The sequence below is a fragment of the Macaca fascicularis genome, chromosome 20, assembly GCF_037993035.2.
Source record: "Macaca fascicularis isolate 582-1 chromosome 20, T2T-MFA8v1.1".
In the NCBI taxonomy this organism is placed as follows: Eukaryota; Metazoa; Chordata; class Mammalia; order Primates; family Cercopithecidae; genus Macaca; species Macaca fascicularis.
In genome coordinates, this window is record NC_088394.1 from 60,736,695 (window position 1) to 60,762,688 (window position 25,994).

The 25,994-nt window shown below is 36.7% G+C and overlaps 1 long non-coding RNA gene across 3 annotated transcripts in view; it reads left to right on the forward strand.

Moving 5' to 3' along the window:
* The window catches only part of LOC123570529 (uncharacterized), a 450,649-nt gene that overhangs the window by 153,974 nt on the left and 270,681 nt on the right, over window positions 1-25,994 (forward strand). The window lies entirely within an intron of this gene.

Sequence of the window (25,994 nt, forward strand, 5' to 3'; positions counted from 1 at the left end):
ACTCAAGATCACTTGGAAAGTCAGAATTCAGATCCACGACTCTAGATTCTTTAAACGACATTTAAAATCATGATGGTGTTTCTAGTTTACTCAGATTCCCTTGAAAGTTATCAGGGCTAAGGATAGACAAGCACATAGCTTAAAAAGCCAGCACAGAAAGTGTAAGACCCACAGGCTCCTCGTGTGACATAAAAAATCTTGGTGTGATTTAGTATTTGCTGGTGTCTAGGTTCTAATTTGTCTTCCTCTCACTTATAGGAAAAGGTTGAGTGGGGGGATGGAGGGTAATGTTTAATTTGGTTTGGATGGAAGTTTTCTCTTGTCAGTGTTGAACAGACAACTGCCCCTGTCCTGGCATGCAAAGTGTGATTCTGTTATTGTCAGGTGTCTTAAGTGTGATTATATTATTGTTCTCTGTTAAATCATTTTCAGAGAGGAAGAAGGGCATGGAACTTAAGGTCTGAGAACTTGACATAGAAATAGAATACATAAAAGGAATGATAACATTTACCCTGCAGGCCCGTTGTGGGAATAGGATACACACAGGCTTGTGTTTGCAAAGACTCTGGGAGGGCCCCTGCCACATAGTAGGCACTTGTTGAATTCTCATCTCCTTCTTCTGTGTTAAAGCAGGATAAGGACTCTTAGAGGCATTGTTAAAGAATAAAAATGAAATAGACTGTGCTGTTGAGCACTGTATTTAATTTAAAAAAAAAATCTTGTTAGGAAATGAATGGAAAATGTTTCTGCATTTACAGTAGAGCAGAAAACAAGGCAATTATGGATATCAAGAATTGACTGTAATCACAAGTCACAGATAAAGAATTACAGCATTGGCTCCTAAAGGAAGGGAGAGATGAAGTTTGGAATAGAGTTCAAACAGATTTGAGGAGATGAGAGAGAACATGGCAACTGTTCTGGGGTTACTTTAGTAGGATAATTTAATATGGAATAGCAGAAAGAACATTGAATTGACCTAAAGTTTCCTGAAACAGACTGTTGAAAAAGTTAACGAATAATTTCAGAAAATACTTTATTGTCAACATCAGCATAAACCATCTATTGATTTTTTACCAAATACCTATGACTGTTTAAATAACAATTAGCAAGTGATTACTATGTGTTAGACACTGCTAACGTGTTATTCTATTTAATCTTCTTAGGAACCATTTACAGTAGATATTATTCACATGGTGTGGTTCAACAAGATGAATCTCAGAATTGAGTGCTCTTCTTCAAGTGTAAATAATTTGAACCTGGAAGTATAGAGATTACTTGATATACATTGAAAAGCTAATATATGCTGGTTATTTTGCACATATTGACTCATTTGATCATCAAAACAACACATGACTTAAATGTTATCACATCCTTTTTATACATTTGGAAACACAGTTTCACAGAGTTAGAGAAATTTGCCCCAAATCACATGGTTATAAATGGCAGAGGCACACATGGAGTCCTGGTTTGTTTGATTCTGCCAAGACACGACCCAGGAAACCTGGTACATCTCTCGTGATCATAACATATATTCTTAGTTTAAGACTCTCAGTCTGAGAGGAAAATCAATGATGAAAGTCATGCCTAATGGCCCAGTCCTTTTTCTTTCAACAAAGTATGAATGTATTCATTTATGGTCATTTGTTGTATGTAATCATCATCAACCTGCCAGATAAACAGCTAATTATTTTGGTTGTGTTATAAGCAAATAAACTTGTCTGTGTGCAATTTGACAAATGGGGCCTGATCAACAGAGAAACAATTGTTCCAAGCTTGCAAACTCCCAGGAGTCTAATGAGCAATGGCTTACTGAATGAGCAATTGCAAAACAAAGAAATTACATTAGTGTGGTTTCTTTAGGAATAAAGAGCAATCCATTGGCTTTCATGCCTTTGTAATAAAGAAATTTGTTAGCTGTGGATTGGGCAGTAGAAAAAGCACACAGAGAATGCATATACCTTTAACCTGACTGTTTCTGACATTACAGCACACCAGGAGCACACCCTCACTCACTGCCCTCCGGGACTACATAAATACCAGAACTTTTACCCTCAACCTGCTTGCCTAGCCAATACTAGAACTTTTACCCCCAACCTACTTGCTTAGCCAAAGATAACACCCTTAGCACCTAGCCAAAGGCTTTCTTTGGGAGCAGATGCTTGTGTTTTTGATAGATAAAATAAAATTTTTTTTCATTTCTCTTGAGATCTTTGAAAGTATTAACTAAAATAAAAGTAAAAAATCAAACTGGAACACTGTGTTAGGCCATTCATGCATTGCTATTGATGGCAGCAATGGGCCACCTGGAAAGGCCGCTGCCAAGACACTGGCTGCAGCAGGGGAGGCATGGCTGGGCTGGACACTCCATGGAAGCAGCAGGAGCCAGAAACAGGTGGGAGGTCCACCCTCCTGGGCACAGCTGCAACCACCCAGTTGTGGCTGTGGACCCAGGACTCCCTGTGCTCTTGTGAGCTGGGAGCAGACAGTAGCCCCACCCTTCTGAGTGCAGCTGCAGCCGCCCAAGCTGCAGCTGTGGACCCAGGCATCTCTGCAGTCTCAGGGGCCTGGGAAGGCCCCCCTTACCCCTGCAGGCTCAGATGTGTCTGCTCCCGCTGTGTGGTCTCTTCCCGCCCCTGCACCTGTTCCAATCTCAGAGTGAGGTTGAGGCCGAGCTCAGGTGTTGTAGCAGCCCAGGGAGTGTGTGAATGCTTTGGGAAGCACTGACACACCAGTCCCCTGCTGCCTCAGCCCCCTTCAGACTTTGGGCACCAACAAGCATGGGAGGAAGGTCAAGGGGGTGCTGAGGGCAGCTTGATGCTGGCCTGCAGCTGCCTCACAGCATGAACAGCCTGGGGGCCATGAATAGCAGCAGGAGGCAGACCGGCTCCTGGGTAGAAGAGGGTGGGTCACCAGTGAAGCTCCACCTTCAAGCTGGGGAAGGCTTGAAGCCTGGGGGCCTGGCTGCCAGTCCTGCAGACTGGAGTGGGAACTTGTGGTGCTTTTTCCAGGACCACCTATGGCCTCGCATGGACCAATCGGTACCCACTTCCTCCCCTGTGAGGCTCATGAAAGCCCTGGACTCAGCCAGATTCAAGGAGACAATGACCAGGTGTAGAGAGCAGCTACCACTCCAATGTCTCCTCTCTGCTTAGACCTGAACACTAGACAAGACAACCTGCTAGTGGGGAGAAGCTACCCAATGCAGGCCTCCTTGGAACCCTTCTGTCACTCAATACAGCTCCTTTTTATCTTGCTCACTCTCCACTTGCCTGTGTACCTCATTCTTCCTAGACACAGGACAAGAATTCAGGACTCACGAAATGGTGGGGCTAAAAGAACTGTAACACAAACAGGGCTGAAACATGCTCCTTGCTTGCCACATTGCAGAAGGACAGAAGAAAGAAAGAGAGAATAGCTGCAGCCCTTCAGGGAGTCCACACCTAGGAGCTCCCTAAGCTAGGGCTGTGACACCCTCTTTGGGGCTCTGTGGTTCCTGGCATCTCTAAACTTCTGAGTGTTACTGCATTCCCTGGTGCCAGCCATGGAAGCTGCTTGTGGTATGCTTGGTCCAGCCACAGCCCAACATGAAGCCTCGCAGGGAGCTGGTGCCTGTGCCAGCATCTGAAACTGCTTGCCCTACTGAAGTCAGCGTGCCTGGCTGTATGCAGTGTCTGAATGCCACACTCACTCGCTCACAACGCCCCTCACCGTTCCACTCACTTTTGGCAGGCATGGGATCTAGGCCGGTAGCATAAGCTGAGTGCTGCCTGCCACACCGCGTGGGTAGAACGAGCCCAGCAAGTCTGAGCAAAACTCAAGCAAAGGCACCACTGGCAACAGAGGTTTCCAGCCAGAAAAGTGTCAACCCAAGAATCCCGTGACACTAAAAAGAAATACCTGAGGCTGTATAATTTGTAAGAAATGAATTTTAATTGGCTCACAGTTCAGCAGGCTGTACAAGCATGGTGCCTGCGTCTGCCTGGCTTCTGAGGAGGCCTCAGGGAGCTTTTACCCACAGTGGAAAGTGAAACAGGAAGAGGTACATCATATGGCAAAAGCAGGAGGAAGAGACAGCAGGCGGGAGATGCCACACACTTAAACAACCAGATCTTGTGAGTACTCACTCACTATTGCAAGGACCATACCAAGCCATGAGGGATCCACCTCCATGACCCAAGCACCTCCTACCAGGCCCTACCTCCAACATGGGAGCTTACATTTTAACATTAGGTTTGCAGGGGGACAAATATCCAAACTCTATCAAACCCCACGCTGATAATTGTGGGTGTGTGCATGTACGTGTGTGCGTGCACGTATGTGTGTGCGTGCATGTACGTGTGTGTTTGTGCATGTACGTGTGTGTGTGTGTGTTTGTGCATGTTCGTGTTTGTGTGTATGCCTGATGTTGACATTTAGGGAAGACAAATCAAGTTGATTGGCGATGAGAAGTATGTCCCAGCAAAGTCACGTCCCAATCAAGGCTATGTTTATCCATTTTGCAATTTCTCTGAAATTTTTACAAGATGAGGAACTAGGGAAGCAGGATCAACCACAGAGCATAGTAAATACAGCTAAACAGCTTTGAACAGATTCGGCTTATGCTCTTGTAAGTAGCTTATTCAGTCCAGTTTTAGGAAAACAGGAAGTAATAAGATTAAAGTTCCAAAGCTCAAATGAAAACATAATGTCAAATCTGGTCAGAGTAGGATTTAGGTTCAGGAAAGAGATTGAAATACTCCATAAAATTAAAAGAAAATGAATAAGCTTATAATAAGTCTGAGGTACACAGTTTCCTTATATTTTGTAAATTCTTAATGGAGCACTACATGGAAAATAATAAACTGAGTGGGTTTATTTAGGAAGTCCAGTGCTGAGCAGGAGATATGGGCCAGACATTTTCAGAATATGTACACTAAAGTGTCACCCACAGTATCTGCCATTAAGGACTCAGCAGGGAATAGAGCAGTGGCTTGCAAACTTTTTGATCATAGTGCACCCAGTAGGGCCAAAAAACCTCTAGACCTGCATATTTATCTCATTCTCATTTGGAAGTATTCAATTATAACACCGAATTGGAGAGAAATATCCATATGTTGCTCATTATTTGTTTCCTCAGATACTTTATGTATATATAACTATAAAACAAAGTAATTCAAACTTTGAAATGAACAATTACCTTTATCAATTGTGTAACACAAGTTATTTAAGTGGCAAAATTTCAGTTGTAGTCTCTTACCAATCAAAAACTAGTGTATAAGCACATTTGGACTAATTATTGACATCTGTTACAGAAATGGGTATAGGTACTATTATATTTAAACATATTTAAACTGCAGTTCACACAAATATTAAAGTTCGATTATAAGAATGTTTTAAAAATATGCATTACTCTCCCTCTAAGGACAATTGGAACAGCACACAGTAAACTATATTGCTAATGAGGAAATTAAACTAATAGTAATTTGCAACATAAAGTAAAACCAGCATAAATTCCTCCACCAATTCAAGGCAAAATGGGGGTTACATCAGGGATGAACTTTTTTTCAAGTTATGAAATTCTCAAAATCTATTCGTAGGTGTGCACATTAGGAGCTGTAAAACTTTCAAAGAATTGCATGAGTCAAACTTCTCAGAAAATTACTGACTAGTCCTCAGGGAATTCTAACTTTTATGAGGCATTCTTACTTTTAGAAGCCATTATGAATACATTGAGTGGATTACTAGCAAATAACATTCAGCTGTCTATTTACAATAAAAACAAAATAAAGCACAGATCATTTATCAGCACGTTAGGTGCATGTACTCATAGACTCAGGACAATAAAAATAAATAGTAATAGCTTATGCTTACCACTGAGTATGTGCTACACACTGTTCTAAGTGCTTTGCGGGCATTTACTTATTTTAAAATTATATTTTACTGTGGTAAGAAGGTTAAAGATGAGATCTACCCTTTAACAAAATTTCAAGTGTGTAGAACATTATTGTTAGTAATAGGCACAATTTTGTACAGCAGACCTTTATAACTTATTCATCTTTCTTAACTGAAAATGTATGCCCTTGATTAGCAATTCTTCATTCCAGGCCCTGGCAACCACTTCTTTCCAGGCCCCGGCAGCCACCATTCTACTCTTTTATTCTATAAATCTGACTATTTTAGAAAACTCTTTTAAGTGGGACCATGCAGTATTTTTCCTTCTGTAACTGACTTATTTCACTTAGCATAATGTCCTCAAAGTTTATTCGTGTTGCCACGTATTGCAGAATTTCCTTCTTTTTAAAGACTGAATAATATCCCATTACATGTATATAACACAATTCTTTATTCATTCATCTTTCTATGAAAATTTAAGTTGTTTCCACATCTTTGTTATTGTGAATAGTGCTGCAATGAATACAAGAGGGCTAATAACTGTTGGAGATCTTGATTTTAATTTGTTCGGGTAAATAGTCAGAAGTAGGATTGCAGGATCATATGGTAGCTCCATTTTTAATTGTTTTAGGAACCTCCATACTGTTTTCCATAGAGGCTGCACTATTTTGCATTCCTACTAATGGTATCAGGGTTGCAGTTTCTCCACATTCTCGCCAATACTTGTTCTCTTTTGTCTTTGCCATCCTAACAGTTGTGAGTTGATATTTCATTGTGGTTTTGATTTTCATTTTCCTCATGATTTGTTATATTGAGCATCTTTTTGATACCTGTTGCCAATTAGGCTGTGTTCTTTAGAGAATAATTATGTATTCAAATCATAAGCGCATTTTAAAAATGCAGGTCATTCATTATTTTGCTGCTGAGTGGTAGGAGTATCTTATGTATTTGAAAATTATCCTCTTGACAAATAATATTTTGCAAATATTTTCTCACATTCCATAGGTTATCTTTTCACTCTCAAATGTTTAATTTGCTTTGCAGAAGCTTTTTTGTTTAATGTCCTCACGATGATTACTTTTGCTTTTCTTGGTTATGCTTTTGGTGTCAGATCAATGAAAATGATTGCCTAGACCAATGCCATAAACCTTTTCTCCTGTGTTTTCTTCTAGGAGTTTTACAATTTTAGGTTTTATATGTAAATATTTAATCCACTTTGAGTAGATTTTTATGTACAGCCTAAGAGTCCAATTTCATTCTTTTGTGTATGCATATCCAACTTTCCCAAAACCATTTATTTAAGATACTATTCTTTCCCTATCGTGTATTCGTGACAGCCTTATCTAAGGTCAGTTGACTATACATATATGCATTTATTTTTGGGCCCTCTCTTTGGTTCCATTCATCTATACATCTGTTTTATACCATTACCATACTGTCTTAAATACTATCGCTTTGTAATATATTTTGAAATCAGGAAGTGTGATCTCTAGCTTTGTTTTTTCTCAAGATTAAATTGGTTATTTGGGTTTCTGTGTGATTCCATAGAAGTGTTATTTTTCTTTTTTACTTTCTGTGAAAATAGCATTGGAAGTTTAATACAAATGGCATTGAATCTATAGATTCTTTTGGGTAGTATAGAATTGTAACAATATTGTCTTTCAGTTCATGGACAGGAGACATATTTCCATTTGTCTTGTTTAATTTTTGCATCAATGTTTTGCAGTTTCCAGTGTATATCTTTTACCTCCTCAGTTAACTTTATTTCCAAGTACATTGTTTATTTTAGTCCTATTGTAAATAGAATTGTCTTTCTAATTTCCTTTTCAGATAGTTTAATATTAGTACATAAAATTTACAACTGATTTTGTATGTTGATTTTGTATCCTGTAGCTTTACAGAATTTGTCTACAGTTCTAACAGATTTTTTAATAATGGAGTCTCTAAAGTTTCCACGTAATATCATATCATTTACACACAGGGACAAATTTACTGCTTTCTTTCTGATTCATATATATATATATATATGTGTGTGTGTGTGTGTGTGTGTGTGTGTATTTAATTTGTCTTGCCTAATTTCTCCGGCTAGGACTTCCAGTTCTACATTGAATAGAAGTGGTGAGAGTGGGCATTCTTGCCTTGTTCCTGATCTTTGAGAAAAAGCTTTCAGTGTATCACTAATACAGTTGGGACATGTGTCCCTACCCAAATCTCATGTTGAATTGTAATGCCTAATATTGGAGGTGGAGCCTGGTAGGAGGTGATTGATTCATTGTGGTGAATTTCTCATGAATGGTTTAGCACCATCCCTTTGGTGTGGTTCTCATGATAGTGAGTGAGTTCTCACAAGATCTGGCTGTTTAAAAGTGTGTGGCACCTCCCTCTCTCTCTCTTTTGCCCATGCTCTGGTCATGTGACATGTCCACTCTTCCTTCACCTTCTGTCATGATTGTAAGTTTCCTGAGGCATCCCTAGAAGCTGAGCAGACGCCAGCATAATGCTTTCTATACAGCTTGTAGAACTGTGAGCCAATTATACTTTTTTCCTTTATAAATTACCCCATCTCAGAAATTCTTTATAGCAATGCAAGAATGGCCTAATACAATCACCATTGAGAGTGATGTCATAACTCCTCAATACTATAAATGAAGTAGATAGTAATATCAACCCATTTAAGGCAAGGGAAAAAAAGACATGGCATATTCTTACCTGGACTGAGAGATTTCTGTTTAAATCCTGTCACTCTGCTCATTTTCTGACATTCACAAGTTAAACAATTTCTGTGGAGCCTGTTTGTACCCCATGAAATATCTCCGTTTTAAACAAAATAACACTTGTAAAATTCTTTCACTTAGAGCCAGATGCATAGTAGGTACTATTAGCTAATCTGAATCTGAAATTGAATTTGGCAAGAAAGAAAAAGAATATTAAAATTCTTTAGTCTATGACTTTCATCTAACGAAATCAAAATAAACTTTCCTCATGTGTGTTTTTGAGACATATTCCATTATGCTTTGCAATATCTTTGTGTTATGAGCAAGGGCTTAATATATAGATATAGATACAGATGCAGCTCTATTAAAGTACATATTTTAAATGTAGAAAAATTGTTTCTTCTTACTAGATCATACAAATTAACTGGATAGTGGATAGAATTCAGTATTGATTCACTTAAAGTGGAAAGTATTGAAGCATTGTATACTTAATTTTACATTCACCATGGGAAATACATGAGAGACATTTATTGATGTCTGCATGTGATTTGAGTAAGAGTTGCCATTCTGAAAGGTGGATATTATTTATGATAATGCCTTTATAGGAATGGAAAAGATAAAACCATTAGGAGCAGGTTGGTCACTAAACAGGCCCCCAGATAGGAATATTGGTAAAGTCAACGTAAGTCCAACGTCAGCTTCTCAAGCTGAAGTAAAAAAATCTCATTGTGCATGCACATATCAGACTCAGGACCACTATTTCGCATTAATCAGCCCCCCAAAATTGAAGAATCAAATGTCCCAGTTTATTAACTAAAAATGAGAATTATAACTGACAAAGGGCATTAAATGCAAATGCAAGCATTTGAGTCAGTAAATCTCAGATTATGGAAACTCAAACAATGAACAATAGGTCTGTTAATTAATTCATGTATTCATTCACTCAAGAGGTTGAGCTACATACTTGGGACGCAATGTTTAGCAAAAGTGGAAACTGTCATTTTGAACTTTACAGATTAGCTGAAGTGTTAGATGTACAGTAAAAATGCACAAATAATTGTAAAATTACATCTGTGCAAATAGACATAAAGAAGTACATGTCATAATGCTGTGTGAGCCTCAGGCAGTATAAAAGTGGTTTATTTACTTGTCCTCAACTACAAAAGCCTGTTGAGCTCATGCCTCCATTTTCATAGATAAAAAAATTCTTATAGTCAGGACTTCACTTAACTTGGAAAAGGAACACTTTCAATTCTCCATATAATTAGCCCATGTTTCTGTATTTTCTTTCTTTTTTATAAAGGTATATGTGTGCCATTTTTAGTAATCCTTATTTTATGGAGTTTTTTCAGCCAATTGTTTACTTACCTGTGTGGATGACATAGAATTATACTTCGAACTTAATATATACCTTGAACTTAATGTATTTGAACTATTCTCTGGTTATCTAAGATTATTGATTAAATTTTCCGTCTATATTCCTTGAACTGACCATACCTCTTCACTTGTCATGTTCCTAATTGAGATATTAATCAAATCAATTTGATTAGAGTTAAGAGTCACACCTGTGCTGTTCCCGCTACCATTGTTGATTAAAAAAATCATAATAAAAATCACGAATACTATTCACTTTTCAGAATGGCAGAGACCTTTGCTGTTCCTGACTGTGTTTTTGATATATATTCTGCAAATAACTGAATTCATCTATCAGGTGGTGGCTCTACCAGAGTTGGAAAGGTCATGATCTTTCAGCTAAATTTGCCAATGGTTTATGTCCAAATATAATGCTGAATCTTACCTGGAGGTGGAGCAGGCTGACTAATGGCTCTTCCATTTCCTTTAACTATGTGTTGAGCAGGGTGGTCACAGTGAGTTTCCAAGGACCATTTCACAGAAACCTACACGAAAGAGTTCACATGTTGATTCCAAGAACTGTCTGTTTGTGTAGTGCATTACCTAGATGGTCAAGGGCAGAAGGAACAATAACACATGAATTATTCCCCTTGGAAAAACTAGGTAGTTAAAATTCAATTGAATTATCAGAAAATAACACCTGATTTCCTCACCTCCTTTTCTAAACTGCTGCCAGTATGGTTTGCTCTGAAAAGTGGGTGGAGTAAAATCAAGAATGACAGGGGTTGATGTTCATGGATGTATTCTTCTGCCAGTGGAAATGTTTATAAAACTAAACAGAATGTTCAAAGGGGAGTGTGCACGATTTATTGTCTAGAATACAGTCCTGCAACTCTCACAATAGAGCCAACTGAGGAACAGCTATTGATTTCCATTGTTGTGAAGATATTTCAGACCTCAAAATTAAGGAGATGAAGCAAGTTGCAGGCTTTTGGGGAAATGAGTTCATCATTTGGGAGGCTGCTTGGCTACGTGGCATACGCAAGAGAATAAGAAAAATATATGTCTTCTATTTCAAATATCTAGATATTTGAAAATCATCCCATGCTGAAATTTGTCATGGAACCAGTCATGCCATTCTCATTAAGTTTACAATGCCTATTGTTAAAAGAAATAGTTCTTACTGTGGGGAGAAAATTATACCCAGCAATTCCAGCCTGTAATAGTCTGCAAAAATAACTCCTAATTGACTGTTGAGAGTAATGATAACATGATTTAAAACATAATGTTGGCACCAGAAAATTTAGTGCAGCAGACCAATCTGAGGGGTGAGCTGTCAGTAAAGCAACCCATTGAATTTTTTCTAACCTAATTCAAATAAAAACGGTGAGATTAAAAGCGATAACACAGTACCAGTGAGATAAGAATTTCTGCAAAATTAGATTACAGCCTTTTTGTGACCATAAAAACCATATTATCCTTGACATTGCTAAATCAATCACTGCAAGAATATTATCTTTACAAGTTAAACTACTGCTTCTTAGATTGAACCTGAAGAGTCTGGTCTGTTTTTCTGCTATTTGAGAAACAGAAGTGATGCTTTTCTTTTTAACATATATTTTGTTTGAAGAGGGATGAACACTTTGCAAGCAGCTTTGTGACAAAGAAATCATACTATTTCCCCATAGCGTCACCAAAGGTATCATTTAGATTCAAGGAAAAAAAAAGAAACGTTTGCAGAGTATTAAAGTGTGAAATGCAATAACTTCTACAACTTGTCATTTGGCTGCTTATTGACATCCCATCACAATTTGTTAAAACATAAGTTTATTTTTGTCTTTGTGCAACATAGGTGAGCAATTCCAGATAACTCTGTTCATTTCTCAGCAATTCAGACATCTTTGATGAATAGTTTTTATTTAGGATACTGTTTTCCGTGGGGAGTGAGGGATTATCTTTATGTCTCTGGTCTGATTGTTCAGTAGGACAAAAAAGAACAAGAGAATAATTTTCTGTTTATGCAAACAAGCAAATTCTAGACAATAGGTTTAAGACCATAACAACGTGACTACTGACTTCTCTGAAGCAAAATGCACATGATAAGAACATAGACTCTTATGGGACCTAAAACTGAATTTTGTCTACATTTCAGGGTAGCAGTCTGAGTTTGGCAAAGCCGGGTAACTGCCCTTATCTGAGTTTCTTATCAGTAAAATGTACAACAATTATGATAGGGTTGGTGTGAGAATTAAATTAAATGCAAATCATGAAGCTTGACACATAGAAAGCACTTGACACATTGAATTATCGTTATTAACGTTATCATCTTCATCGGTATCATTTGTGCTTCAAAATTGTATTAACTAAATTAATACATATTAAAATATGGTGTCTTGTTTAAAATACCAAATCTTGGAGCGTGCTGTTTCTTCTATCTGAAAGACCTTCAGATGTAAAGATGGCCTGGAAAATACTCATCAACTTACAAGATTTACTTTTAAATATTTAAAAAGCAAAAGATAGGTGGAGATAATTGATTCATCTTTGATTATCCTGGGAGATTAATTAATACCATTTTCCTTCGATCTACTGCTCAGGGCTTATAGGAACACTAACTTTGGACTTTCACTTGACATTTAAGCATTGTCTAACTTCTCTTTCTACCTAATAGAGTTTGAATTCCTTGAAGATAACTCCAGGATCCAGCTTGTAGTAGGTGTTGAAGTATGCTTCTTAAAGAAGAGGCTGTTTTTATGACATTTTGTTAGCTTTTGAAATTGACTTTAGTTTTTTAGAACAGTTTTAGGTTCAGAGCAAAATTGAGTGGAAAGTATAGTGTTCCCACATACCTTCGGCCCCATACACATATAGAGTTCTTCAGTATGAACAAGCAACACCAAAGCGGTCCATTTGTTACAATCAATGAACATAAATTAACACATCGTTATCACACAAAGTCCATAGTTTGCATTAAGGTTCACTCTTGGTGTTGTATATTGTATGTGTTTGGAAAAATACACAATGACATGGGTCTACAATTACAGAATCGGACAGAATTAGTTTGATGAAAACCTAGCTTGCCCTAAAATTCCTCTGTGCTCTGCCTAATCCATACTTTCTTTCCTTCTAAATCCTTATGACCACTGATTTTATTACTGCCTCCATAATTTTCCCTTTTTCAGAATGTCATGTAATTAGACTCATACAACCTGTAGCCTGGAAAGATTGGCTTCTTTCACTTAGTAAAATACATTTAAGTTTCTTCCATATCTTTCTATGGTTTGATAGCTTATTTCTTGTTTGCACTGAATAATATTCCATTGTCTGGAAGAACCACAGTTTATCTATTCACCTACTGAAGGACGTCTTGGTTGCTTCCAAGTTTTCACAATTATGAAGAAAGCTGTTGTAAACATAGTGGGCAGGTTTCTGTGTGGACATAAGTTTTTAATTTATTTGGATAAATACCAAGGAGCATGATTGTTGGATCATGTTGTAAAAATATGTTTAGTTTTGTATATGTTTAGTTTTATAAGCAGCTGCCAGCCTGTCTTTTAAAATAGTTGTTCCATTTTGCATCCACACCAGCAATGAATTCGGGTTTGCATTGTTTCACATACTGGCTAGCATTTGCTGTCATCAGTGTTTTAGCTTTTGGACATTCTAATAGGTACATACTAGTATCTTATTGTAGTTTTAATTTACAATTTTTTAAAAAAATTTTCTTGTATGTTTATTTTTTTATTTTATTTTTATTTGTTTATTTATTTATTTATTATTATTATACTTTAAGTTCTAGGGTACATGTGCATAACGTGCAGGTTTGTTACATATGTATAGTTGTACCATGTTGGTGTGCTGCACCCATCAACTCGTCAGCACCCATCAACTCGTCATTTACATCAGGTATAACTCCCAATGCAATCCCTCTCCTCTCCCCCCTCCCCATGATAGGGCCCGGTGTGTGATGTTCCCCTTCCCGAGTCCAAGTGATCTCATTGTTCAGTTCCCACCTATGAGTGAGAACATGCGGTGTTTGGTTTTCTGTTCTTGTGATGGTTTGCTAAGAATGATGGTTTCCAGCTGCATCCATGTCCCTACAAAGGACACAAACTCATCCTTTTTGATGGCTGCATAGTTTTCCATGGTGTATATGTGCCACATTTTCTTAATCCAGTCTGTCACTGATGGACATTTGGGTTGATTCCAAGTCTTTGCTATTGTGAATAGTGCCGCAATAAACATACGTGTGCATGTGTCTTTATAGCAGCATGATTTATAATCCTTTGGGTATATACCCAGTAATGGGATGGCTGGGTCATAAGGTACATCTAGTTCTAGATCTTTGAGGAATCGCCATACTGTTTTCCATAATGGTTGAACTAGTTTACAATCCCACCAACAGTGTAAAAGTGTTCCTATTTCTCCACATCCTCTCCAGCACCTGTTGTTTCCTGACTTTTTAATGATCGCCATTCTAACTGGTGTGAGATGGTATCTCATTGTGGTTTTGATTTGCATTTCTCTGATGGCCAGTGATGATGAGCATTTTTTCATGTGTCTGTTGGCTGTATGAATGTCTTCTTTTGAGAAATGTCTGTTCATATCCTTTGCCCACTTTTTGATGGGGTTGTTTGTTTTTTTCTTGTAAATTTGTTTGAGTTCTTTGTAGGTTCTGGATATTAGCCCTTTGTCAGATGAGTAGATTGCAAAAATGTTCTCCCATTCTGTAGGTTGCCTGTTCACTCTGATGGGATGGCCGGTTAGCTCAGTTGGTTAATTTACAATTTTTTAATGACATATGATGTTGAGCAACTTTTCATAAGTTATTTGCCATCTAAGTATCTTTTTTAGTGCAGGGTCTTCTCAGGGCTTTGGCCTGGTTTTTAATTGGTTTCTTTGTTTGTTTGTTTCTTATTACTGATTTTAAGGGTTTTTTACATAGTTTTGTTCTTTATTAGGTATGTATCTTTCAACTAATGTTCTCATCTGTGTCTTATTGTTTTATTTGCTTGACAGGTCTTTTGCAGAGCAAAAGCTGGGGTTTTAAAAATTTTAGTAAAACCTAGCTTATCATTTTTTTTTTTTTTTGCATAGCAGAAGTTAGGGTTTTTAAAATTTTAGTAAAGCCTAACTTATCAATTATTTTTATTATAGAACACACCTTTGGTCTTTTATCAAAAAAGTTATTACCATACCCAAACTCATATAGATTTTCTGTTATGTTATCTTCCAGGAGTTTTAAAATTTTGCATTATATATAGTTCTGTGATCTATTTTGAGTTAATTTTTTGGAGAGTGTATTATAGAATGAATTATACCCCCCCAAAAAAAAAATTCATGAGATGAAACTCTAACCATTAGTGTGACTCTATTTGGAGAAATAGTCTTGAAGGAGGTAATTACGTTTAAATGAGGTCATGAGGGTGCATCTCAAATGAAATTGCACTAGTGTCTTTATAAGGAGAGGAAGAGATACAAGGAGTGTACACACATAAAAAAGTCATGTGAAGTCACAGCAAAAAGGCAGATGTCTAAAAGCCAAGAAGAAAGGCCTCTAGAGAAACCAAGCCTACTGACACCTTGATCTTGGACTTCCAGGCTCCAGATCTATGAGAATACAAATTTCTGTAGGTTAAACTACCCAATCAGTTATATTCAGTCATAGAAGCCCTCAATTGACTACTGCCAGTTATAATGATTCTGTTTAGATACTTTTTTTGCATGTAAATGTCCAGTTGTTCTATCACAATTTTTGGAAAATGCTATCATTTCTCTATTACATTACTTTAGCTGCTTTGCTAAAGATCAGTTGGCTATATTTCTGTGAGTCTATTGTTAGTATTTACTTTGTTTCTTTGATTTATTTGTCTATTATTTCATCAATATCATCCTGTCTTGATTACTGTAGCTTTATAATAAGTCTTGAAACCAGAGAGTGTCAGTTCCACTTTAATATTGTGTTGGCTCTTCTAGGTCCTTTGCCTTTCCATATAAGCTATAAAATCAGCTTGTCAATATTCATAAAATCACTTGCTGAGATTTTAATTGAGACTGCAATGAATCGATAGTTCAAATTAAAAAGAATTGGCATCTTGAAAATATTGAGTCTTCCTATTTACAAACATGAAATATCCCTCTATTTATTTAGTTTACCTTTGATTTCTTTCATCAGAGTTTCAATGGTCCCTTCACATATATTACACCTATTTTGTTGGATTTATAGCTAAGTATTTTATTTTGGGGATGCTAACGTAAACAGTATTTTGTTTTTAATTTAAAATTCTACTTGTTCATTGCTGATTTGTAGACATGTGATTGGCTTTTGCATGTAAATCTTGTATCCTGCAACCTTGCTACAATTGCTTATTAGTCACAAGAGAGTTATTGTTGATTATTTAAGCCCCCTCCCCCCAAAATTCATGAGATGAAACCCTCACCTTCAATGTGACTGTATATGCAGATTTTATGCTTAAAAAATCATGTTATCTGTAAATAAACAGTTTTATTTATTTCATCCTGTCTGTATACCTTTTATTTCCTTTTCTTCTCTTATTGCATTAGCTAGGATTTTTAGTATGAGTATTAAAAGGAGTGGTGTTGTCTTGTTCTTAATCTGAGTGAAAAAGCTTGTTCCTCAACACATTCTGATTTTTTTTTTGTAATGATTTTGTATGTGATAGTTATACTTGGCCATAAAAAAAATACTTCAAATTGAGTTCATTGGGTGTATTTTCAAGGGCCTATTTTCGGCCACAAATTACCTCATAGTCTTACTTACGAGTCACTTAGAAAGAAGCATGTCTTTGGTAGGGTCTATTACTTAGTCCAATTAAAATTCACTTCAGGAATGGAACATGCCATATTTATCTTCACCACTTAGTATTATAGAATCTTGACTTTAAGAATTTGATCATTGTATTTATATTTTTACTTCATATTTTACTTCAGATATGTATTCTTTAACAAGAATGAAAAAACATATAATCTAACAAAATCCTGCTCCCTTTTATTCTTCCTTTCTTGTAATGTAAATGCTAATAAATTAGATTGTAAATTAAAATGTAAAGAAAGTATAACAATGATCATTCAATATGTCCCTCTTTTAGACAAATGAATGCCTTAATTGAAAATTAACCACACAATTTCAGTGTTACGTACTTGAGAAAGAGTACTCTAAGTTTAGGCAACAAAAACCAAACAATGACTACTTCACATATATATAAAATATATTGAGAGATAAATTGTTTTTATTTAAACTCTAAGGTAGTAAAAATAATCTAATAATTTGTAAATTGTTGTTGAGTTCCATATATCAGGTTTCTTATTGTAATTTTGTTGTATGAAGGTCACAATTAGGAAAATGTTTTTCTTAGTGTGCATTTTCAATTCCTTTATGGGCAGATATATTATTTATAGCCAGAAAGAAATTGGTCATTTATTCTATCTGTGATAACTACCAGATTGTGAAAGCTGTTTCAATATGTTTTTATTTTTAAAGTACAATTAATGATATTTCCAGATAGTAACTTTGCTGCGTTATTAAAAGCACAAAACCTAAACTATTTTATACTAATCTTGCAACTCAGGTAAAGACACCAAATTAGGAACTTGGAAATATATTTCATGGCTCTAATTTGGCTGGTTATATAAGAAAGGGAAAGTGCACGAAGCTGCAAAATATGAGCATTTTCTGTGACTTTCCTTTTAGAAAAAAATAGCTTATAAAAGTTAACATATTTTATTTTAGTTTTTTATTCCATTTTTAAAGTATGGTTTTAAACCTCCTTAATCTTTAAAATGATGCTATTTATTTCTGATTTGTGGCAATGTCAGGGAAACATAAGAAAGTAGACCCACAATGGTTAATATGTTTAAGATATTGTTTGCTTTGTGTGTTTCCTTGTATTCAGTAAACTGTACCACATATTGTAACCTTGAGCATTGCCTGTATTTGATTGCTTAGAATTCCAAATCTGATTCGTAAAATCACCTCCAGTGTGTGACTGGGTTTACTATGTAATTTTTCTTTTCAAATAGGCCATTATTGTAGTCTCCCACCTAAACCCTAAGCATGCTGTTATTAACTTGCTTTTAAGTTCCTCAATAAAGCAACATTTAGGATGTACATAAAAACACTGCATTTTTATTAAACAGCCCTAGAGGAAGGAAAGATTATTTTAATGTGGCATCAACAGTGTGGTTCTGTGGTTCTATTCAATTAGCATTGGCTTGCCAACCTCTTTAAGTACTGGCACCATGTAGAAGTGTGCTTATTAGCAGCTTTTCTTTTTTCTGTATTTCCCCCCATATCTTTAAGCTCTGGTAAGAACATATCCTAGATTTTTTTCAAGTTAAGTAAAATCTATCACCCTCTTTCTCTGTCCCTGTCTTTCATACACACACAATCCTTGCTTTCTAAGGATAGATAACATTCAGACAGAGATAGATAGATGATTGATTGATAGATAGATAGATAGATAGATAGATAGATAGATAGATAGAGGTAGATGATATATAGAAGCATAAACAGACATGAACTAGGGCAATATAAATGGTGACATAGAAAAGATAATACATTTGGCTAGGCGCGTGGCTCATGCTTGTAATCCCAGCACTTTGGGAGGCCGAGGCAGGTGGATCACGAGGTCAGGAGATTGAGACCATCCTGGCTAACATGATGAAACCCCGTCTCTACTAAAACAAATACAAAAAAATTAGCCAGGCAGGTGGCAGGTGCCCGTAGTCCCAGCTACTCGGAAGGATGAGGCAGGAGAATGACGTGAACCCGGGAGGTGGAGCTTGCAGTGAGCCGAGATCTCGCCACTGCACTCTAGCCTGGGCAACAGAGAGAGACTCCATCTCAAAAAAAATAAAAATAAAAAACTAAACTTTTTAAAATTTCAAATTAATAGCATTCAATGATTAATTGATGTGTAGGTGAGCCAATGTGACAAGTCAAAAATAATTAATCTAATTTCTGGTTTGGATGGCAGCTAGTTTAAGATCCATAATATAAAATAATTAGCAAGTTCAACTGGAATTGTCTAAATATAGATAAATTTTTATTTATTTAGGGCTTAGTGTGCCAAACACTTTGCTAAACACTTTACATGCACTGTCCTATTTAATCCTCAAAACATTAGAAATAAGGAAAGGGAAACCCAGGGAGTTAGGAAACATGCCAATGGTCATATCTATAACACATACTTAGCAGAATTCATGGCTAGACATTTTGATGCCAGACACCACTCTATTAGTAACCATCACCTTAAGGCATGCTGCGTTTGAGGTTCTCATGCCAAGATAGGCAGAAGTGCCCCAAAATATGTTGGATATGGCATTTTAAAACTCATAAAGAATGGGTTTAGGCACTTGGTAGATTTACCCAAGGAGCAAGTGCATGTTAAAATAGTGGTCCTACAGACAGAGTGCTAGGTAATGCCAACATTCATGGGAAGAGCTGGGGAGAGATTGAAGTGATGAGACCAAAAAGTAACATTAATAGAAGGGGGAGAAGACTCAAAGAATGCAGAATAACCTATGTAAAGGATGGCCGATCGTTTTGAGAAAGAGAATAGCCAACATCAACACCAACATCAACATCGAGCAGAGAAGCGAATCATAGGATGGGAACATCATGGTTATTGGGCAGAGACCATTTCCAGCCTTTGCCAATGGTAACTGCAGCTTAGGAGTGGGGAAGGACCAGACTGCAGTAAGTGAGAATAGGTTAGCAGGGAAGGATTGTGGGGTCTGAGTGAGCTAAGATTATAAGAATGCCCAGCAGATGCCCTTGCCCATGGTGTGGTCATCATAGGCATTATTATGTTCACCTGTATTGTCTTTTGCAGTAGAATCTATGCATAGTGTATCATACAGAAATTTCATGCATGGATCCTGCTAGAAATAACTTAGACTATGACCTCTTAATTTTTAGCAGTGTGGGAAGATTTTAATAAAATGATATTTTGAAGTTTTTTTTTTTTTAATTTAAGCCCAGAATATGCAGGAGATATATTTAAGTCCACCAAAAGAGCCTCATTTGGTAAAGCAAAAATGCCACAATCTTTTAAAATTGGTATTTTTTTCTAAAACTGAAAACTTCACACATTTTACATTTCATTTGCTAACTTTCACAGCAGGTCTCCAAAAACCCAACTTCCTTCTGAAGTGTGTTTCCAAGCAATTTCATTTGGAAACAGAGAACTGTCTTGACCTTTTCATGGGTGTTAACTCTGCATCCTAAAAGACTTCAGAGGCAACACTCAACAGGTGTCCAAATATTCCAGGATAATATGATTCCTATTTTTAGATAGCATTTTCCATAGCTAAAAAGAAAATAGATTAGTCAATCAGTTCTCTTTTAAAAGGCCTTCTGGAAAAGCAGTTTTTTACCTTTGAGTTTGCATCACATTTACCCCTTTGTGTGTTCCATTAAGTATCATTACGTGGCCTTTTTTGTCTAGCAGTATATGGCTCTAAAATGGAAAACTCCAGTTGTTTCTGTCTCAAGGCTTTGAATCAAGAATCACAAAGCCTGTTGATGGACATGTAGATTGCTTCCAGATCTTGGCTATTGTAAACAGTACTGCAAAAATATAGGAATACAGATATCTCTTTGATATACTGATTTTCTTTCTATTGTGTATATACCCAGCAGTGGGATTGCTGGATCATAAGATCATATGGTAGCTCAATGTTTAGATTTTTGAGGAACCTCCAAACTGTCCTCCATAGTGGTTGCACCAATTTACATTCTTACTAACAGTGTACAAGTATTCCCTTTTCTCCACATTTGTTGTTACCTGTCTTTTGTATATAAACAATTTTAACTGAAGTGAAATGATATCTCACTGTAGCTTTGATTTGCATTTCTCTGATAGTCAATGATGTTGAGCACCTTTTCAGATGCCTGTTTGCCATTTGTATGTCTTCTTTTGAGAGATATCTATTCAAACCTTTTGCCCATGTTTTGATTGGACTATTAGATTTTTACCCACAAAAATATGTAAAAATAATAAGAATAATTAAAAATAGAGCAATAAATAAGAATCACAAAACCATGGAAAGAGAACTCTTTAGTCTACTAAGAGGATTCTTCAGGCCTCTGCTCAGAGTGAAATAAGTTTTGTCAAACAGTAAAGAAAGATTTGACGTGGGAAAATCAATTATCACTTTCCTTCATTTTATTTATCCAAGTTTCCTGCAGTCATTTTTTTAAAGAATGAGTGTTATTTTATAAGTGGTTAATAAATGTGGATCTATATCACTAGCTTCATTGCACAGCTGAAGGAAATGGAGGTCTAAAAATGTAAGATGACTTGCCCAAGGTTCTACCATCAATTAGTGGCAGAGTGTGTTCCTTAAAGTCTTCTGAGCTGCAAGCTAAAGAAACCAACTTCAACTTTTTCAAGAAAAAGTAAGGACTCGTCAGAAAAATGCTAGGGTAGCTCACAGAATAAAAACAAAAGGTTAACAACCAAGCCTCAGGTGGGGAGAAACCAGTGTAGTATAGGGACAGTCATTGTCAGGCCTCCTTTCTAGAACATGACCAAGGGAGACTCTACTCGGACACCATCTACTGATGTGGTCAACTCCACACTCAGGGTTCAAATTCCCACTGAAGAAAATCTGACTGGTTGAGCTTGCATCAGAGACCCAGGGATCTAAAGACTATGGTTTGGAGTTTGCACAGCCACAGCCTCTGGCAAAATATTGAAGAATCTCATACTCAACTGTGGCTCACAAATCAGTGTTCATATTGCCTGGTTTTCTACTCATATTGTCTTTGCTGACATGAGCATCATTTGAGGAGCTTTTAAAAAATACCAGTAGTCAGACCCTACTCCTAGATACTAAATAAGTTACTCTGAATAGAGGTGAGCCCTGTTTGTTTGTTTGTTTTTATGCTTTACTTTTTAAATGATTCTAATGTGCAACCAAATTATAGAATCTATGGGGAAGAAGATTGTTGCCTCCAGCAGAAGTTAAGTAAAAAGGAAGGAAGCAATGAATGTAACAAGGCAACATCCACTGATTGACAAAGAGCTCAGAAACTATCCAGGCACTTTATTCCTATATTTTGGTGCAGGTCAGAATAACCAAGGAAATCTGTGCTAAAATCTAGATTGCAAAGTCCTATTTTAGACCCACGGAATGTGTAAAAATCGTGGAACTTGTATTACTACAACTCTCTTCAGGTGGTTCTCACAGAGGCACATCTGCGCTGGCTCTGTAGTTCTAAAGTTGAAATGCTTGACTATGATGACTCTAGGCCAGTAGTTCTCAAACTTGAGTATGCATCAGAATCACCTGGAAGACTTGTGAAGCTAGAGATTGCTGGGCTCCACCTTAGTGGTTTCTGGTTCAGTAGGTCTGAATTGGGGCCCAAGAACTAGCATTTTTGAGTATACTGGTGATACTCGTACTGCTGGTCCAGGAACCACACTTTGAGAACCATACTCTTAAAGGATTAGAGCTTATTCTCCCATAAAAACGCTGATTGCAAAAGGCGTCTACAATAGAATCCATGGCAGTTGTCCTAGAGGAAAGCCATTAATGGAGAGCTACTTCAGAGCAGGGTGAGAGGTGCAAGGTTCATGCAAAAGAAAATGGCATATGCATATTAAAAATGCAATTCTACAGCACACTATGGGGCATTATTGAGCCCACAGCCTCTGACCTGGCATGCCTTAATTTGACCTCACATAGTTGGTTTTGCCAATATTTGACAAATTTATTTTGAAATGAATCCTAGTTCAAAATCCTATATTTTTCTGAGAGATAACCAGTGCTTTGAACATTCATCATAGTATCTCTTTCCAAATATTTAAGGAGAGTTTCTCTTACTGCCCAGACATTCATTAAATTATCGTAAATCATTAAATTAAATTAATGATCATAAATCATTATATTTCCCATTTATCAGAAATGCTTGAAACGTTGATCATGTGCTTTGCTGAACTCTGAGAAAACAAACATAAAAATAAGAGATTTGGTGTTTCAGATGGTATCACCTATATACACACACATTTATTTGGTATACCCATATATTTATGTAACAGTACAATGAAATATAAATAAAGGAGTTTTCACTATACTATATAGAGACATAGGGTATGTTGGCAGGTCAGAGAAGCCTTTATAAACATGAACACTTAAAGTTGTATAAGTCGATAAGCCAGATAAAGGGAATACTCCCAGAAAACAGCAGGACATGCAAAGTCATAGAATGAAGAGAAATCTATGGTCAACCAGCAAAAACTGTTGCTTCTTGATGAATAGAAAGAAGACATGAAGGAGGTAGGCAGAGGCCCTACCTTGGAGGTATTCATGGGCCATGTGAAAGTGCTAAGCAGATATCACAAGACCACGTGCAGGGATTTATATTAGCGGTTCCTAGTCCTAATGTTACAATAGCTGGGGGAATTAGCTGGGTTTGGTGGCGCATGCTTGTAGTCCTAGCTACTTGGGAGGCTGAGGCAGGAAGATTGCTTGAACCTTAGAGGTCATTCAGTTAGCTATGATTACACCACTGCACTCCAGCCTGAGTTACAGATAATGACCATGTCTCAAAACGAAAAAGAAAAGAATCATCTGGGAAGTTGTAAAACAATACCATAACAATACCTGCTCTCTCGTCCAAATTTATGCAGTTGGAATGTCTAAAGATGGGCCCAAGGCATCAATATTTTTAGAGACTTTCCTGGTAATTCTTATATTCAGCCATGGGTGAGAATGGATGAATTATAGCACCATATTTGCTAATAGTCAAAATGGTTCTGGCATCCAGGTTCAAGGATAGATTGGAATGGACACAACTGAACGCAGGAAGAGCAATTAGGAAGTTATTGCATGAGGTCTGGAAAGATGATACATCCTGAACTTGGTAGTTTCAGTGGTAATGGGGAAGAATGAACTTTAGGCAGGATGTCAAGGAAGTAGGGTTTACAGAGTATGGTTTCTGATGGAAACTGTTGGAGGAGGAATATGGAGGGGACTAACTGAATCCCCAAGTCCCTGCCTTGGCCATACCTCATTTAGCTTTCCCTTATTTTCAATTCCATAGTGTTTTGCTGGACAAGTTCTGCTTACTAGATACAAATTGAGCAAGACATTACTTTCCTGTATTCTAGGCCTGGTTATCTCTGCAGAGCAATCATCTTAACATCAAGGTCCTGAGCAATGTGTCATAGAATTTTCCTTCCAGTTTAAAACTAGAATATTTTTATGGCAAATAATGAAGCACATTTGGCAAAAAAAAAAAAAAAAAAAAGCATGTACTTAAAAGTGAAGCTACCATGGTGATTCTTTTCCCTTCTATTTTAAAGTACATTTACATCTGGGGAAAAATAGCAGGTAAAGTTTTAACTGTAATTTAATGCATGGTCTAATACTTCCATTTATCAAAACGTCAGCTGCCAAACACCTAGCACAAACCAACATTGTTTCTGGGAAATGGGGAACCGGCCCACTCAAAAGACAATGTCTCTGAAGGGAGTTTTAAACAACCAAGAGTGAACAAATTTCTCTCCTTTTGTAAACTGATGTCTGCCAGTGTAAAGGTATAGGGGAAAAAAGGATGCACCTCCATTGTCTTGTAATTATAACTATGGCATTTGCAAAAACTGAACTGGATTTTCCCATTTTCATGGATGGTGCTTTCAATAGTTGTGTGTGTGTTTCCACAGAAGCAGTGGATTTGGGTAGACCTACAGGTGTAATTTTGTCAACTTTCATTCTTGCAATAAGCTCATGACAGAGACAAAGAACAAACAGTTGTCTTTTTAGAATGTCATGTACATGCATTCCACTGCATGTCATTTACAAAAAAGGAAACATGGCATTTAACCAAAAAGACTCATAGGTGTAACAGCAAAAAGCAAAAAACTTTGCCTTATGCAGGATCACAAGGCTGGGAAGCCAAGAACCCAACTACAGATTTCTAATTCTGAGTCTTAAAAACTTTTCATCACCTGCCCTATATCTCCAGCACTAGAGTCATCAGTGTTGAGTCATCAACTTATTGTGGGAAAAGTGAGCTTTGAAAGCAGAGGAGTTTAACACAAAGCTCTTCCAACAGTGTGACCTACAGTTCCTTACACACCTCTCAGAGCTTCAGTTTCCTCAAGGTTAAATTTGCCTGAGATCCACATGTGCAGAATATTTTGGAGAAACAGTAAGATATATGATGCTACTCTCTGTCCCCATCACTTATACACACATACATCATTGCTTATGAGATTATAAGAGAGCAGACTTTTTGCTTTGGTTTCTGTTGAGTCTGTCTGGAAATAACATCTTCAATGATGAAAGAATGGAATTTGTAATGCATATATTAAATACCTGGAAGCCTACATGTATTATTTTCTTCCTCTTCTACGTTTTTATTTTCTACATATTTTATTGTAGAAGGTTCTAAGGGCCTGGATTTATAGTCTACTTTGTCTGACTGACACAAAGTCCTCCAGCTACCTCAGAGAAATCAAACACACGGGATGACGGCACATCCGTGAGGGACAGCTGGTATTCGAGACAGTGTGTAAATAATAAATTTAGCATTTAAAAATCTCACATAGGTCTTCTGATTTTATTAACCTAGACAACTTATAATAATTATGATAAACAGACATTGTCATTAAATATAGCAGCCATTTGATAAGATTAAACATAATGCAATACATCTTCCTTTCCTCCCATTCAGTATAATAAATTACCCTTAGGCTTCTAAATGAAGCATTTTATAATTGAGCAAAACAGATCGATTTTTAGGGGTCCTTATTTATATGCAAAACTGACTTCTTGAGAATGGTAAACTTGATTAAAATCTCTCTAATTGCAAATTACAAATAACTTTTTCTCTCAAGACATAACTATTCTATTAATGTATAATTTATGGCATAGAAGGATAGTAAAATTCTAATGTGCTTATGATCCAGATGGAAGAAAGAGTTAAACAGAGAAAACAACAAACTATATAAGATGGGAAGAAAATGGAATTAAAATTTAAAAAAAATATTGCACGAGATAGTGTCCCAGCTGTTACAGATGCCA